Raw genomic sequence first — 15,741 nt, 5'->3', positions numbered from 1 at the left:
GAGCCTCATTTCTAAAAATAATCTTTGATTTACGCTTGAACCTAGTCTTAAGATAATTTCTTATGGTGTGCTTAAGTATGATCTATAATAGATACTGAACAATTTGTCAAAAATAGCAACTTAAGCACCCGTGAGCTACAAATCTCTAATTAACTTAAAACTGACAGCACTGACAATACAATCAGTGACTTCTCCTGATCAATAATCACAAAACAAAAGAAAAAAGCAAACTGGTTGGAAAATGAGATCACAGTGACGGTAGACGAGACTGAAGCCAGAAAACGCTTATTATTAGTTTGAGTAAAAGTGGCTTGGGAGTAAGTTGCTATTAATTCCTCACACCTTTAAGTCATAAATCCTATGACACTGTCCATAAAGATGATGCAAAGTTCACCACAAGCTGCAATACTCCTACATAACCAGCAGGAAAATCACGCAAGTCAAGTCTAGACTTTGCTTATAGATAAGATCTTTGGCAAGTCAAAGGTTTTAGGTTTTAATGTTTTAAGATTAAAAAAAAAATATCCATTTTACAAATGAGTAGACATACTGATTTAAATTTTCTGGGCTAATTCCAATTTTTTTATGGGTCTGACCTGCAGATTCTGATTTTCAGTCTTTCTAACAACTATGATTGACAGAGTATACAAACATTATTGCAACTTTTCTTGTAAAATAGTACAACACTTTTACATTTTCTCCAAAAGTACTCCATGTTACAGCCAAGCCTTAGTATATTATTATATAAAGATTATGTACTAGAGGGAGCACAATCTCTGCATAATAATCTCACGAGTTCTTGCAGGATGTGCTTTCATGTGATCTTATGTGGATGCAGATGTAAACAAACCGGACACAGACGCGGTGCAACAGTTTGCTGTCGTAAAACTGTAGTGAGAAAAAGATTAGGAGAAGTCTAACAAGTCTGGATGAGAAAATGTTTGAGGAGACACATCAACACGGGTCGTTTCTTCTTCAGCCAGAAGAGAAGGTGAGATTTGAACTGTCAGACTGTGAACAGCTGTCTGCTGCTGGCTAACATTAGCCTGAAGCACTAGAAAGTTTACTGTTGTTGTACACTGTCTGTCTTCCCGTCATCCTGTTTTTGCAATCTATCACTGATGCTGACTTCATGCAAGCATGTGTCGAGTCTGTATTGCTGCGCAGATGACGTGACCATTGTGTGGAGCATGCATGTGAATGTGACTGGCATGGAATCGGACATGCAACGCTGACCATCTGGTTCTGGTCTCTGGTTGGTCAATCAGTGGATCCCTATAAATGAGGCCCAACACAAAAAAAGGGTTAAACATTCGTGATGTCTATTTTGGAGAAACATTTAAATATCCTGTGACAGAATGACAGGCCCAAAATTGGTTCAGTCTTACATCTAATACAGGTAGAATGAAAATTGGGTGCAATATGACAGTTATCTTGGCCCTGGACCAACAAATCTGATGGAGTATTTTGAATTATTTTAAAGGATATCTGGCATTAAAGGAGGATGAAAATATCTGATCCAGTGCCACAGGTACATAATCTAATTCGTTGCCTCAATCTGGTCCAAACCCCTCTCACTCACAAGCTTTATTCCCTTAACAAGGACAAAAGTGCTTTATGTGTTGTGCTTGTATCACATTTCCAAATCGTGTTCTTGTACAAAATCTTATCATCAATCTCCATTACAGGAAATCTGTAGTTCAGAGTCAAAATTGCACAAACTTGTATGTAACTTCTTTGGATAAAATGTCACTCTGGCTTACAGTACCAAAAACAAAGAGTGTGTGTATTGTGTTTGTGCTTGTCAGTGTCAACGTGTGTCTTGGTAAGTATTCAGACAATTGTAGTCATCTGTGTTTATGTCACATATCTAACTGTGTGTGAGTATGTACATGTCAAAGAGTATTTTGTGTTCGCGCTCATGTTTGTCAGTCTGATTATGTCTGGAAGTGTGTCTGCGAGTGTGTATGCATGCATGTGTGTGTGTCTGTGTGTGTGTTTTTGATGAGTCACCACAGATACAGCAGCCAGCAGCAGTAGAGCTACGTTAGCAGATAACAGCGTTTCTGTTCCAGAGGCCTCCGGCTCTGCCAACAAGCCTTCCTCTCGCTGGCCTCATCCTCACCCAGCCTGGCTGCGCTCACATCCACACGCCAAGCTTCACCTTGCTCAACGCAACTCAGAGTAAGAGTCGCAAGTTGTGATAACAGCCACCTAAACGACTGAAAACAAATAATACCTGTTTCATGTATTCATTCGCAGAATCCTGTTGGGATGTTAAATGTTGATGAACTGGTTGCAGCTGTAGTTCAGTGTAAAAGCAACACAGCCACAAACCACAGCAGGTTTTAAGTAAGACAGTGAATGATTGGGTCAACTGCATCCTGTAAAACTGGCTCAGGTTCTGATTGTAACAGGAGGGGGTATTCATTTTACTACCAGGATGGTCTGTAGCCTGGTGGGGTCGTCAATTATTTTTCATGGGGGGCCACATGAGAAATTGATCAGGCTGCTGTGGGCCAGACAAAATGATATAAGGTCCTAATAATGGCCAAATCTCTAATAATGCATTGGTCACAAGTGTTCTATATAGGGCACTTCTACTGTTGGTCACCCTTTCTGAATTGCCATGTGGTGAACTGTTAGCTAATATTTTTTTGGGCAATGTCCAAAACCTGATGTTTTACAGTGTGGCATGCAAACTGCATACAGGCTGGAACGAACGAACAGCAAAAGTAGAAGAAGAACAACAACATTATCATTACCAATCAACACAACATTGACCTCTGTTAAAGTAAAAGTCTGATAGCAGTTTAATGGCAAGCAAAATGCTATTGATTTTCAATTTTTGGTATTTCCATGATGGCCTTGAAGGCCACATGAAACCTTTCAGTGAGCTGCATTGGTCTGGTCAGAACAGAGCAATAAAATCTACCTCCCTTCAAAGAGCTGTAATTTCCAAAACTAAAAAAGCAAAGGAAATCTGAACATTTGTGAGCTGTGACCAACAACTTAATGGTATTTTTTACTTGACTAATAAAACATCTAATAAGTAAAAAAAACTAAGCAATTATTAATCAGCTAATCCATTATCAGTGCTACTATTACTTTACCCAGGAATATAAAGAGGGATTACAATTTCTAAAACAGTAATAATAATACAATTACTAATCCAAGTAACTCTGAGATACTGAGTTACTTTCTGACCTCTGTAGACTCTTATGATGACGTGTCCTTGCAGCAGGTCAGGGCAGGTCACACCAGCTGCTCCCCAAAAAACTCAACAAAGGATGGAGGATGAGGGAGAGAGACATACTTAACATGCAATAAAAATGTAGCTAATTACTTCTGATACCAAGTAATGTTGGTAATTAAAGTAATATTATTGCTTTTAAAGGAATAATAAGTACAAAGTAACATGCCCAACACTGTCGATTATTCATTGACCGGACGTCATGTGCAATCAAGAATGGTTGCAGAAACGGCTGGAGATCCTTAGACCCTCCTGAAAATAGTTTTTGTTGCATAAATCCATTAAAAAGGATGCTGAGACATTACAAAATTCACACACTCAAGAACAGCTAAAAAAAAATTACCATAATTATTATGGTCAAATGGTTGTCATTTGTCTTTCTGACTGTTTGCCGAGTCTTATCTAATATTAGCATCTGAGGGGAAAAGAGAGGGAAAGAAGGAGACAGAAATGCAAGACAGCTGGAGTGGACGAGACGGAAGTAACTACTTTCCTAAGATCTTTTTAAAATTTTCTTTTTTATCGCTAGAGACCATCTTATGAGTCCGAAATAAAGTCAGAAGTGAACTGAATAAATGACAACCTTGTCCCTTAAGTACTTTGGTTTTCTTCCTTTCTTAGGCAATGGTCTGTATAGATGCATGATGTGATGTCCATTAATTCCCCCTGGATGTAACAACACGTCCTTTCACCAGTACCTGTGTCATGACACAATTTTGTTTATAAGCTGCATAAAGAACCTTACATATTAACATATCATTTTGTTGTCATTCACATATCTGCCAAGCTCAGCCACACAAATGCTACTGATAAGTTTTTACTAAGGTTGGGTACCATTCATATTTGAATCAACATAGTAATTACCTCCCTCTCCCTCTATTATAATAACCAACCCTAATTGCTGTGTGACGCTAAGTAGGAAGTGGGAGACTTGTTGTGTTGGGTGGGTCACTGGAACAAATGGATTCCTCTTTCTTTGCTAAATCCATGAGTGGCAGTGGCTGATAAGACATCTTTCTCTCTGAAACTCGTCTTCAAGAAACCAGCCATCATCTGGAGATTCCAATCTTTTCAACAATAAGAGCTGGTCGATCATGTTAGACCTTAAGACAAGGAGCTGGTACGACTATCGCCGCCGGAGTTATGTTCCCTGTCCCTGTAATGCTGCAGTGCCGTTTGGACACAGCTCGTCTCACCTTTAAAGTGTGACTACAGTACACTCGACTCGCAACTGTATGGCAAGAAATACTGATCCAGCAGCCCGAAAAACCTTGAGGGCTTTTCAATAATTCACACACCACTCCTGAAACACTGAAACACTTTCCCAGGGTAGTTTGAGACGTTCCCCACACACCCCAACCAAGCACGCACACGCACACACACACATACTGTATGTTCACCAACATCACAACTTAAAAACACTCTTTCATGCATGTTGTCCCAGAAAATACATTAAGCGGAGTGTCAGCAGGAGCAAGCAAGACATAACTTTACAATCAAAGGTAGGTAGAGTACTGTAGTCCGCCTCCAGAAAGAGACAAGACATATGACTCACACTCCTTTCTTATAGTAACAGTGTCTCTACTTTGATTTTAAAAAGGCTCATTTAAGTCTGTGATGATGTTGGAGCTCTTATTTTAACTAAAGTATGACTTGTGTCACAGAAAAAACCCACTAACCTTCAGATGTTCATGTCAATCTTGTGTGCACATGATCAAATATTGTGGGCCACATTTAACAGCAAAAAATGACCAAATTTTGACCAGCCTGCCTCGCTCTTCAAGTTGAGGTTCTTTAATGTATTTTTTAGTTGGCTGAACATGACTTCAGACTGTTGAGGGAACATTTATCCATGAAGACTATAAAATTTTTAAAATACAGACGATTATACAAGGTCAGTTCTCAGTGTCTGCAGAGATTAAGATTGCAGGATCATTAGTCTGACTCGCCAGATGCACATTGTGGGTATAAAGCCTGCCATTGGTTGCTTGGTTGCAGTCTGCATCATGGCATCTGCTATTTGCATTGCAAGTCCCCCGGGAAACAACAACAACCTCAGAGCTGCAACCTATGCGCTAATGGTACGAACGCAAACAAAACAGCAGCTGTTGCCTTTTTCTTTTGCAGTGATGTAGTCATTTTAACACCTGGACTCGCCTCATGATGTGCTAATGTTCGACCAAAACAAGTTCCCCTTGATAATATTTTGCCTCAGCACTGTCGCAGCATCCTGGGTTTAGCGCCACCCAAGATGTGTGTTACTGGTTTAAAGAAATGCAGACAAGGCAAGGCGTTTTTCCTTTGTACCAAAATCTTTGTGTGTGGAGCCAGACCAGTGACTATGATGTTTGTAAAAAGTTGCAGGAGAACAGGTGCTGCGCCAGTTGAGAACACAAGAGAGTGACAAGTGAGTGTTTGTGTGTGTTTAATCACAGGTGTGAGCTGGGTTGCGGGGCTTATGTTCATGGTTTCATGCAGGTGCGGATCTGACTTAAAGATAATTCCAGGTAATGGGTCGGTTCTGGACCTTAGCTTTGCAGGTACGGGTGGCGGCAGGTTTGCAAACCTGGACCCATACAGGACTCTGATCTATGTGACCATATCACATATCACTGCTTCTGGCTGAAATCACAACACCAGACAGTAAGTTTGTCCATCAGGTTTTGAAAAGGTTTCATGAGTCCAAACAAGGCCAAACTGCCCTTAATTTAACCAAAAGGCATCAAAAAATAACCAAAACTGGGGATACAAATCCTCTCCCAACAATGATAGTGATGAGCCATGAAGATTAACCAGGTTAACAAGGCAGCTTAGGCTAAATGTTTCCTAAATTAACTGAGGTCTATCAAATATTTAGTTTCCCAGCCAGAGAGGCTGTTACAGAACAACTCAGCACTGACAGACCAAATGTTTCTCGCAGCTCGTTGTAATTTCCCTCAGTGTTTATAACAGTTGCCACAGCACACCATTATACAACGTGTGTATTAAATACATTTTGTCTGTCGCTGCTGCGTTCGCTGTGACAGCTCTGACTGCAGACTCCTCTGGGAAATCAGTCCACTTCCTGTTGTATCATAGCCACTGGAGGTGGAGGAATTAAGAAGTGTGTGTGTGTGTTTGCGTTTGTGTGTGCATTTGGGGCGGGGTGGAGACGGGAGGATATAGAGAAGCTGCTCAACAGTTATTTAGTCAAGCTGTATTTTCCAGCCTCCTCTGTAAGAAATGGGTCAGAGCAGCACAGCACCTGCTGCTGGCTGTTGATGTGGGAGATCAATACACTGCACATACTGTACTTCAGCTGCTTTGTGCACATGGTGAAGGGATGTTTAACTTGGCAGTCAAGGTTTTGTTTTTATGTTTAAGATGAACATAGTAGAGACAAACAAGCAGATGCAGTGACAGTGCCACATACAGCTCAAGTGCATGAGCAACTGCAAGCAGTTAGAGAGGTTTGAAACATGTTCAAAGGTCCAGTGTGGAAGATTTATAGGGATTTATTGTAAGATTGTGGCACAAATGAAATAAAATGTTCATAAGTATGTTTTCATTTAAGTATAATCACCTGAAAATAAGAAACGTTGTGTTTTTGGAACCCTCAGCCTGGTGTGCATGCTGCAATTTGGGATGTTGTGAAAAGAAACGTGGTGATATCTTTGGTTGTGGCTCTAAAACGGTGGTCCTGTGGTGGTTGGTGGTCTTTCTCACAGTCTTGTGACCAAAGATCACCTGAGACAGTGCCGGAAATTTAAGATAACCATCTCGCAATGTGACATTTGCTACTAATAAACCAACAGGAATACACAAACATGTTACGGTTGTATGCTATTTTAGCATACTTCAAACACTTAATGTTGCCTCAAGTTCTCTTTGCAAAATTCTTGTCCCAAGTTGGTGTCTTTTCCCTTGCCACAGCCGGGTCCACATGCTCCTCCTCCTCTGATTTTTTTTTCATACACATAAATACCACTACTGCAAGGACTCGATTCTTGCTTAGCTTCATTGTTTACCACTATAGTGGTGCAGATAGATGACACACGCTGATGATGTTTTCTTGTAGTGTGTCAGTTACAGTTCAACCCAAGTTTATTAGATCCATGGCACACAGATTGCTAAACTCTCACAGTCTGTATGAGACTTTAGAATGAGCCAGTTATATTTACAGAGGGCCCAGGCCCTCTTCCACAGAGGCCGCCATGTTGTCCTGCCATGTTTCATCTGTAATATTTGGACAAACCAAATGTAGACAGGCCTTTCATGAGTTTGGCGGCCACAGCAGTTGCATGCTTGGGAGATGAGGTGTTTGTAATTTGCAAGCTCACCACTAGATGCCACTAAAACCTACACACTGCTCCCTTAAACTAATTATTCAAATTGCTCATCAATTGGAAAATAAAACTTAAGAAAGCTAATCCCACTAACTGCCAACAAGTAAACATACGTAGAGCTGAAATGATTAGATGATTAGCTGATCAGTTTTCGAAAGGAAAATCCAACTATTTTAATATTCAGATTATTTTTTCAGTCATTTTTCAAGCAAAAAAACATTTGCTAGTTCCAGTTTACTAAATATGAGGATCTACTGACTTTGTCATTCATGACAGTAAATGAAGAGTTCAAAACTGTTGTTTGGACAAAAGAAACAATTTGAAGACGTCACTTTGGGCTCTGGGAAATTTTGAGCATTTTACCCGCTTATCCTTGAAGAATGATGAATGAATGAATGATTAATTGTGAAAATAACTGACAGATTAATTGATAAGGAAAATAACTGTTAGTTGCTTAACATAAACATAAGTGACTTATATACAATATTTGTATGATTCAAACAGTACCAGGAGCAGAAAAACACAGTTTTGGTGAAGTACAGATTTGTTGTCATTATTGGAACATTAAATAAACCTGATGAAAGTCATCACATCTAAATGTTATTAAATCTTGCAAGAGCAGAAGACAGTGTGTAGGAGTCTTTTTTGCTTTTGATATCATTGGCAAATCACAAGCTCCTCCCTGGTGGGATTTGCTTTCTCCAACTCTAAAAGGCTGCATCACAAATTCTATAAACTTGTGAACTTCTGAGTTTTAAAACTGAGTGAAATAACCTCTGCTTGTCTGGTTACTATGCTCCCATTAATCTTACGTAAGCAACCCTTCATCAAATATTGTCACATCATTAGGAGCTATTCAGAGGAAAATATAGTGACGCACTTCCATCGTAAGCATTTTCAACAGGAGTGGCTCCAGTGGGGGCTGAACCCCTGTGACCCCGGCAGCAGTGTGAGACTCAGGACCTTCACTAGTCCTTCTGTCTGTCCAAAATACTTAACTGAACAGAATTTAAACACAGGATAGTGGATATTCAGTGCCTGTCCCTAACAGTCACAGCTTTACTTTCTACTATCATCTTTTTAATTAGAAATGAAGCAGCCTTTTTCTTGCTAAATGCCAGCGGCAGCAGGCCACCCAGACCAGACTGAACCAGTGTGAGAGGAGATCAGAGCAGCAGCAGCAAAACGGCAAAACCCCAAGAGTCTAACAGCTCCTACTGAGCTGCTCCACTGTGCTTCCTCTCATCTGACAGCCTCAAAGGCACATTTTACCTCAAATTTAATTGAAGTCACAAATCTCTGTGCCAGGCAATATGAACCTTTATTTTAGGCCACTGATACTGAATGACAGAGTCCTTCACGTCAAGAGTCTCTGTCAAATAAGTATTTAACTGCCACCTCTGACATTTGCCTGAGGCATTTAAAAAAAGATTTTGCGCAAACATCAAATGTAACCCCCTTCTCCCCCTTTTTCATCATCTTTTGCACTCACCTGATCTGGTTACATGGTCCATTTGTTCAACTCAGACTAATCCTGTGGAGTTTGAGCATGAAAAGCCGGCAGCATCCTTATCGCAGCAGCAGCAGGAGGAGGAAGAGGAGGAGGAGGAGGAGGAGAGGAGCGCGGAGCAGTGAGCATGGGACTGCGGCGGAACTTCTCCAAGGATGAGCCGGAGTCCAGAGCGCACGACGCCGCCGGGAAAACCCAACACTCCCGCTGTGGGAGCAGCAGACTAGAGGTCAGAGGGACAGCAGCAGGGACAGCCACAACGGGGAGACGCCGAGAGACGGAGCATAGTCACGGTACGCGGACAAACAGGTGAAAGCGGCGCTTCAGGAGGATAAGCACTTTTTTACGCGCGGTTAACCCGCAAAAACGCGTTAACCTTCTCACACAGCGGCGGTCTTCACGGGACTCCGGGAGGACAAACAAGCAGCAGGAAGCTCGGAAACACAGAAATTCAACCGGACACATCCAACAAGTGAGGGACGAAGAGGAGGAATGACAGAGTCCGCTGCTGCTGCTGGGCGGACTGGGAGGAGGAGGTGGGAGGAGAGTAGCCGCCCCGCAGCTCACTACACAAGAACCTCCCTATTACAAGACCTGATGAGGTACATTTTAGAGGAGAGGATAAAAATATTCATGAAAATATAAGGTTGATTATAGAGGGAAGGGTACTAAGATATCATAACAAGTAAACTGAAGTAAGAAGTTCAAGACTCCTGGAATAATATTATAAGGTTGTCACTGGTACTATAAGAGCACATATACAATACCAGCACCTGAATGATATATCAAATAATCAATTACTGATCAATGAATCGCCAACTAGTTTGATGGTTGATGGTTTAAGTCATTTTCTAAGGGAGAAAAAAAAATCAAAATCCTCTGATTTCAGTTTCTTAAATATGAATATTTTATGTTTTCTTTACTCCTCTCTCAAAGGAGTAAAGAACACTGAGTGTTTTTGGGTTGTGGACAAAACAATACATTTGAGGATGCCGTCTTGACTTTTGGGAAATTTTCTGGGACATTTTTCACCATTTTCTGACATTTTATAAAGCAAACAACTAATTGGCATTAGCGGTTAGTCTGTTTAGCTAATGTTAGCAGTTGATCTGTTTAGCTAATTTTAGTGTTTGATTTGTTTATCTAATGTTAGCAGTTGGTCTGTGGAGCTTAAGTTGGACCAGACATGGTCAGGTGCATTGTCGCCGAGCACTGAGAAAACTTGAGGCCAGCTCAATATTGATTTGTAGCACATCACACCCAATGCAAGTGTTAGATGTCAGTTTCTGGCTTCATGTTGCCAGCTTTCACTGAAAATCAGTTGTAGCCTGATGCTTTGTTGCTGGCACTCTGAACATACCACTAGCATTTGGTCTGAAGAGCTAATGTTAATGGTGCTTTGTGTAACTAACGTTAGCAGTTTTAAACAGAACTTAACAGTTGTGGGCAGGTCCAGATTTGACTTTGAGATAAAGATGGTTAATGACTTGGTTGTGGTGCTCAGTTTGGAGCAAGTTTGCAAAACTGTACCTGTGCTGGACTCTGCAACAAGGTCTGCAGATAATCTGGTGATTTCTGGAGGGAGACATACTCGTTTCAGTTTGTTAAATGTACTTTTGGTGCTTTGAGCACCATAAGTCGAGTTACATGTAGTTCCATTATATTTGAGAGAAGGTAGACATCTTTACAGTACAGTGCAGTACTACTCTACAGTATCGACAGATTTGCCATCAATCACTGGTCCAGGACCAGCTGGGTAGATGAGGGAGGTGAAAGTCAAAGGAATCTGGTCTGAGGGTTCACACAACACCACATGCTGCAGTAAAAGTTTGAACAATCAGGTGGTGAGAGGTGTGATAGCAAATAAACCTTAAGTAACACATGTTGCAGAAGAAGTTATCAAGAGAGGAGAAATTAAAGTGGTTTCACTTTTGCATCTTTACACTGAAGATGACCCGATGAGCTGAAATGTGCAACTTTTTCTTAATTAGGAGCTCTGTGCCAACTGTGCTTTGTGATGTCTTTTGAAACTTTGAGCTAATGAATAAACCAATATGCAGTTTCTCTGCGAAAGTTTATGCACAGCAAGTATTTCAGTGAGTAAATTTACATGCATGCTATTAATCTGACCTTTACCTCATTTAAGCAGTAATTTCACATTTGAAACATTTACATTTCTTAACCATTTTCAATGAGTCATTTTTATAATCAAGTGTTCATGACCTACATGGAGTAAGTTAAAAATTTATTTTTAGCCTGCTTCATGTAGATTTTAAACAGTGAAATATAACATAACTCACTAAAATCTTGACATTATAATGTTTTTTAACCAGAAATACAGCAGTGTCCCCGTTTACATGTATTTGTTCAACAACCAGTCTTGCCCAATATGGCGGAAATATTGATGTATCACAGCAAGGGGCCAAAACGGTCAGTGCGGTGTCTGCGTACACAGTTATATTGATGATGCTGCAAAGTGGCATGGGATCATGGCAGTTTTTGTCTTCATTTTAAACAACCATCATTAAGGATGAAAATCTGATATCCACACTCTGTAACACCAAGCAGAGGACGAGCTGACATGACTCAGTAATCACATTCACAGATGAGGTAATGCATTTAAGTTTTAGTCACGTTCTCTGACTTCCTTCTTCACTCTCTGATGTATCCGGCGTGTATATCCTATCTTGTCCGAGGAGTGGACAGGGGACCAAATGAAACGCACCGTTACCTTGAATAAAATTACAGATTTTTCTGGGTTTGAACAAGAGACATATAGAAAGGGACAATGCGAGAGCTTTCCTTGGTTGCTGGCTGTGATATAAGTCAAAAATTCTTCACGATTGACAGCTAAGTTCTGGTGTGCTTGCAATTGAGTCAGCTGGTTGTGTGGGCAGAAACTCGAAAGGGCAGCTCCAACGCTGATCGCTACTGCCCAGACTCTGGCTCCAAATGATATCACGAGCACAAGATGGCAGCTCTCATATGTGGGATATTTTGGCTTCATGTTTGTTCAGTAGAAGTGGTGGTGTGGTTTGAATATTGTTGGAAACATTTGAGATAATCTAAGTACACAACTCAACAAAATATAGATTAGAAATTTTGTGATTTTTAGACATTTTAATGCAGAAGTGTTACATATTACAGCTTTAAGGGAAAGTACAAGTTGCCACTTGTAATTTGTCTGCTGTCCATTCAAGTTTGCTTTGTAAAACAGAAATAATCATAAATAAGTCTAGGTCACTTTCAAAGCTCATGTTGTTTGCTGTCGAAATATCCAGGAACAAGTTGGGGAACATGAGACGTGTTAGACAGTTTTATTCAAAAGCAAGAAAGGAAAAGCACATTCTGAATTTTATTCTGATTTGACATTTTTCAGAGGCAAAAAAAAAAACGTCTAGCTCCTCAGATTCCTGTTGCAACAACTGCCACTCATCTTAATGAGCTGTCATCTGTTCTGAGGCTGATGTTGAGCATGCTGAACATCTGTCTGCTCATCTTTTCCCCCCTGCTCCTTGTTCTTGGCACTTACTGCTGTTTGGCATCCAGCCTCAGATTCACAACCACACCCATCTGACCATTACCCCATGAGACACACCCGCAGTAAAGAGGTAAACATCTCCAAAGCTAAAACACTTATTTTGCAACATGGTTAAAAAGTTAATGAAAGCAATCTTTCCCTGAAACAGCAGCTTTTTGCTCATGATCGTTCACAGCTACCCAGCAGAGATAAAGCTGCAGGGAGTGATGCTTGTACAGCTCTGTACTTCATCAGTGTTCATTCAGCTAGAAAACTGCCTTCACTGCTGCAGAAAAGTGATTTTACCCTTAGTTGCCCAAAACACAGACAAAGATTGGGCTGATGAAAAAGCAGACTTTCTTATCTTTAAAATTAGTCCCTGGTGCAAATGTTAAAGCAGCTGGATACATCTGGGGGGAAAGAAAGTGAACAAAACATATTTCCTTATTCTGTCCTCCAGCAGATACAAATCTGTCAGCAATGAGCAAGAACCTCACCTCCAACCATCCCACTGGTGCTGCTCAGTAGACTCAGGCTGCCCTGGCAGCTACCAGACGTCATGGATGACTATGAAGCAGAGTGGAGCTTTTTATTCATCGTTCAATAATTAAAGGTGTCTGGGGGCCCATTTCTGCCAGTAAAAGAAAAAAAAAATTCCCAATAGTAATTATGTGTCATAATTGTGAGATTAAAAAAAAGTCAAAATTAAGAGATAAATTGAAATTATGATGTGAAAAGTCAAAATTATGAGATGAAAAGTCAAAAAACAGGAGATAAAAACTAATAATTGTGACTTTTTAATTACATAATATGACTTTTTAGGTCATAATTTTGACTTTTATCTCATATATTTGATGTTTTATCTCACAATTATAACTTTTTATCTTATCATTTTGACTTATTCATCTCACAATTATGACTTACCATGGGGATATTTTTTCTTTGACTGGCAGAAACGGGCACCCATAAAGGTGCAATAAGTGATTCTGGTGAAAGACCGGTTGTCAAATGCTGAGGTTTTGGGAATGAGACTCAACAATCAACTGTTACCGACCTGTGAGTGACCAAATTCTCCCATCATGGGCTCGATGTTCTAAAGCCTGGAAACTGAGCCAAGAGGAGAAGCAGAACACTAGTTTCCTCTCTGAGCAACTGAACTACAATACTTTGAAAGGTTTTTATGAAGCGTTTGCCCAGTGATGCTAAAAATAAACTGCCTACCCCTGCTTTAATGTTTTAAAAAATAAACATGAACATGCGTTTAAGCTGCAGTGAGAGCCAAACTAAAAGGAACATTTTCACATTTTGGGCAATACAAGTAATTGTTTTGTAGCTGAGAGTTATATGAGAGGATTATTGCTCTCATGTCTGTGTGTCAGCCAGAGGCTTGTAAACTTAGTTTAGCATAAAGACTGGATACAGCTATCCTGGATCTACCCAAAAGTTTTTAAAAAATCCAACTCCCAGCACCACCATAGTTCACTAATTAAGACATTATATCTTATTTGATTATTCTATTCAAAACGTTTTTTAAAAATCTGTAAAAATTACAAGTTGTGGTGTTTTGAGGGGTTATGTGCCAAACTATTTCTTGGCATGGAGCAGTGACAAATGAGCAAAGTTCCCAAAATGTGGACGTAATCCTTGAAAACCAAAAACAAAGTAATCCACAGCTACGACTGCTGGAAAAAAAAAAGTCTATAGTCAAGAAATTAAAGATGCTCGTCCAGTGAAATATGATTAATTTCAAGAAATTGATATACAGCTGTCTATGACTCTAGCAAAAGACCAGTGTGTAGGATTTAGTGACAAGGTTACAGATGGCAACCAAGTCGCCTCACCCTCCCCTTCCAAACACGTAGAAGAAACTACAGAAAAAAAACAAAACAAAAAACTAAAAGGCCCAGCCAGTGTTTAGTTTGTCTGTTCTGGGCTCCTGTAGAAACATGGTGGTGCAACCTGCACCCCCTTTAGATGTATATGGTTCATTCTAAGGTAATGAAAACACTTTTTTTCCAGGTGATAATAAACTAATGGAAACACACTTATGAATATTAGATTTCATTTCTGCTGTTTCAAGACAATAGATCTTGCTAAATCTTTAACACTGGATGTTTAAATCTTATTTGAAAAAAATATATGTAAAAACAAACAACAACAACTAAATGTTGGACATGGGCTTAGAGCTCAACTCACACACCACACACATTTTCATGTAAAAAAACTAAGTAATCCAGCCCACGCACATAAGAGCAGAAGAGCATCCACAGTGCAGAGCCAGCTGGAGCAGAGGCATTGTCAGTGTTTCGGGGTGTGTGAATATGATTTAACTGATGGGAAGTGCAGCGAACTGTCCAGGTGTGACACCAGATCTGGGCATCAAATTGCCAGGACAGTCAGCAATGACCTTCCCTCTTTGCATCCAGGACCAAACTCCTGCAGTATTACATTTTAGTCTGGCAGTGACTTATGTGCAAGTTACTGGATCATAGATTCAAGGGTCAGAGGTCACAGCATCCAGAATGTGTTATATAAAGGTCCAGTTAGGAGTTGAAGTTTGGAGCAGGGTTGGGAGAATTACTTTAAAAATGTATTCCGATATAGTTACTAATGATTTGTAGTCAGAAACATAATCCAAGTATCATAATACTAAGGTAATGTAACTTGATGACTTTCTCTTACTGAAATTGTGAAATTGAAATTGTTTCCATAATCTATTAATCAGCCAATTACTTTCTCAATTAATTGGTTATTTGTTTGGTTCATGAAATGTCTTGTTTTGTCCACAACTCAAAAATATTCAGTTTACTCACATTAAAGAAGCTAAGATCAGAGAGTTTTGATTTTTTTTTTTAAATTAAAAAATGACTCAAAGTGATTAAACAATCAGCGAATCCTGTCACAATCTTGTCAGTTGTTGCTGTTGTCTCCATTAATCAATTAGTTGTTTGGTCCATAAAATATCAGAAAATGGTCAAAAAATGTTGATCAAAGTAAAAAAAGGAAAAATATTTACATTTGAGAAGCTGAAATAAGAGAATTTGGACTTTTTCTTCTTAAAGAATGACTCAAAACGATAAATTGATTATCGAAATGCTGTAGGTGCAGATTAAATTAATAGAATTTAATAGAG

General features: G+C 39.7%; 1 protein-coding gene across 1 annotated transcript in view; it reads right to left on the bottom strand.

Moving 5' to 3' along the window:
- LOC146323948 (protein FAM163A-like) overlaps positions 1–9,552 on the bottom strand; it is a 35,384-nt gene extending 25,832 nt beyond the window's left edge. The window contains exon 1 of the mRNA XM_084722222.1: positions 9,071–9,552. The gene's annotated coding sequence lies outside the window, so the exon portion shown is untranslated. The remainder of the gene's footprint in view (positions 1–9,070) is intronic.
- Between the last annotated feature and the right edge of the window lie 6,189 nt (positions 9,553–15,741).

This window comes from Lutjanus erythropterus, chromosome 7 (assembly GCF_056507025.1).
Source record: "Lutjanus erythropterus isolate fLutEry1 chromosome 7, fLutEry1.hap2, whole genome shotgun sequence".
NCBI classification, from domain to species: domain Eukaryota; kingdom Metazoa; phylum Chordata; class Actinopteri; order Lutjaniformes; family Lutjanidae; genus Lutjanus; species Lutjanus erythropterus.
Note: the sequence above shows the minus strand (reverse complement) of the source record. Positions and strands in the feature narration are given on the sequence as shown.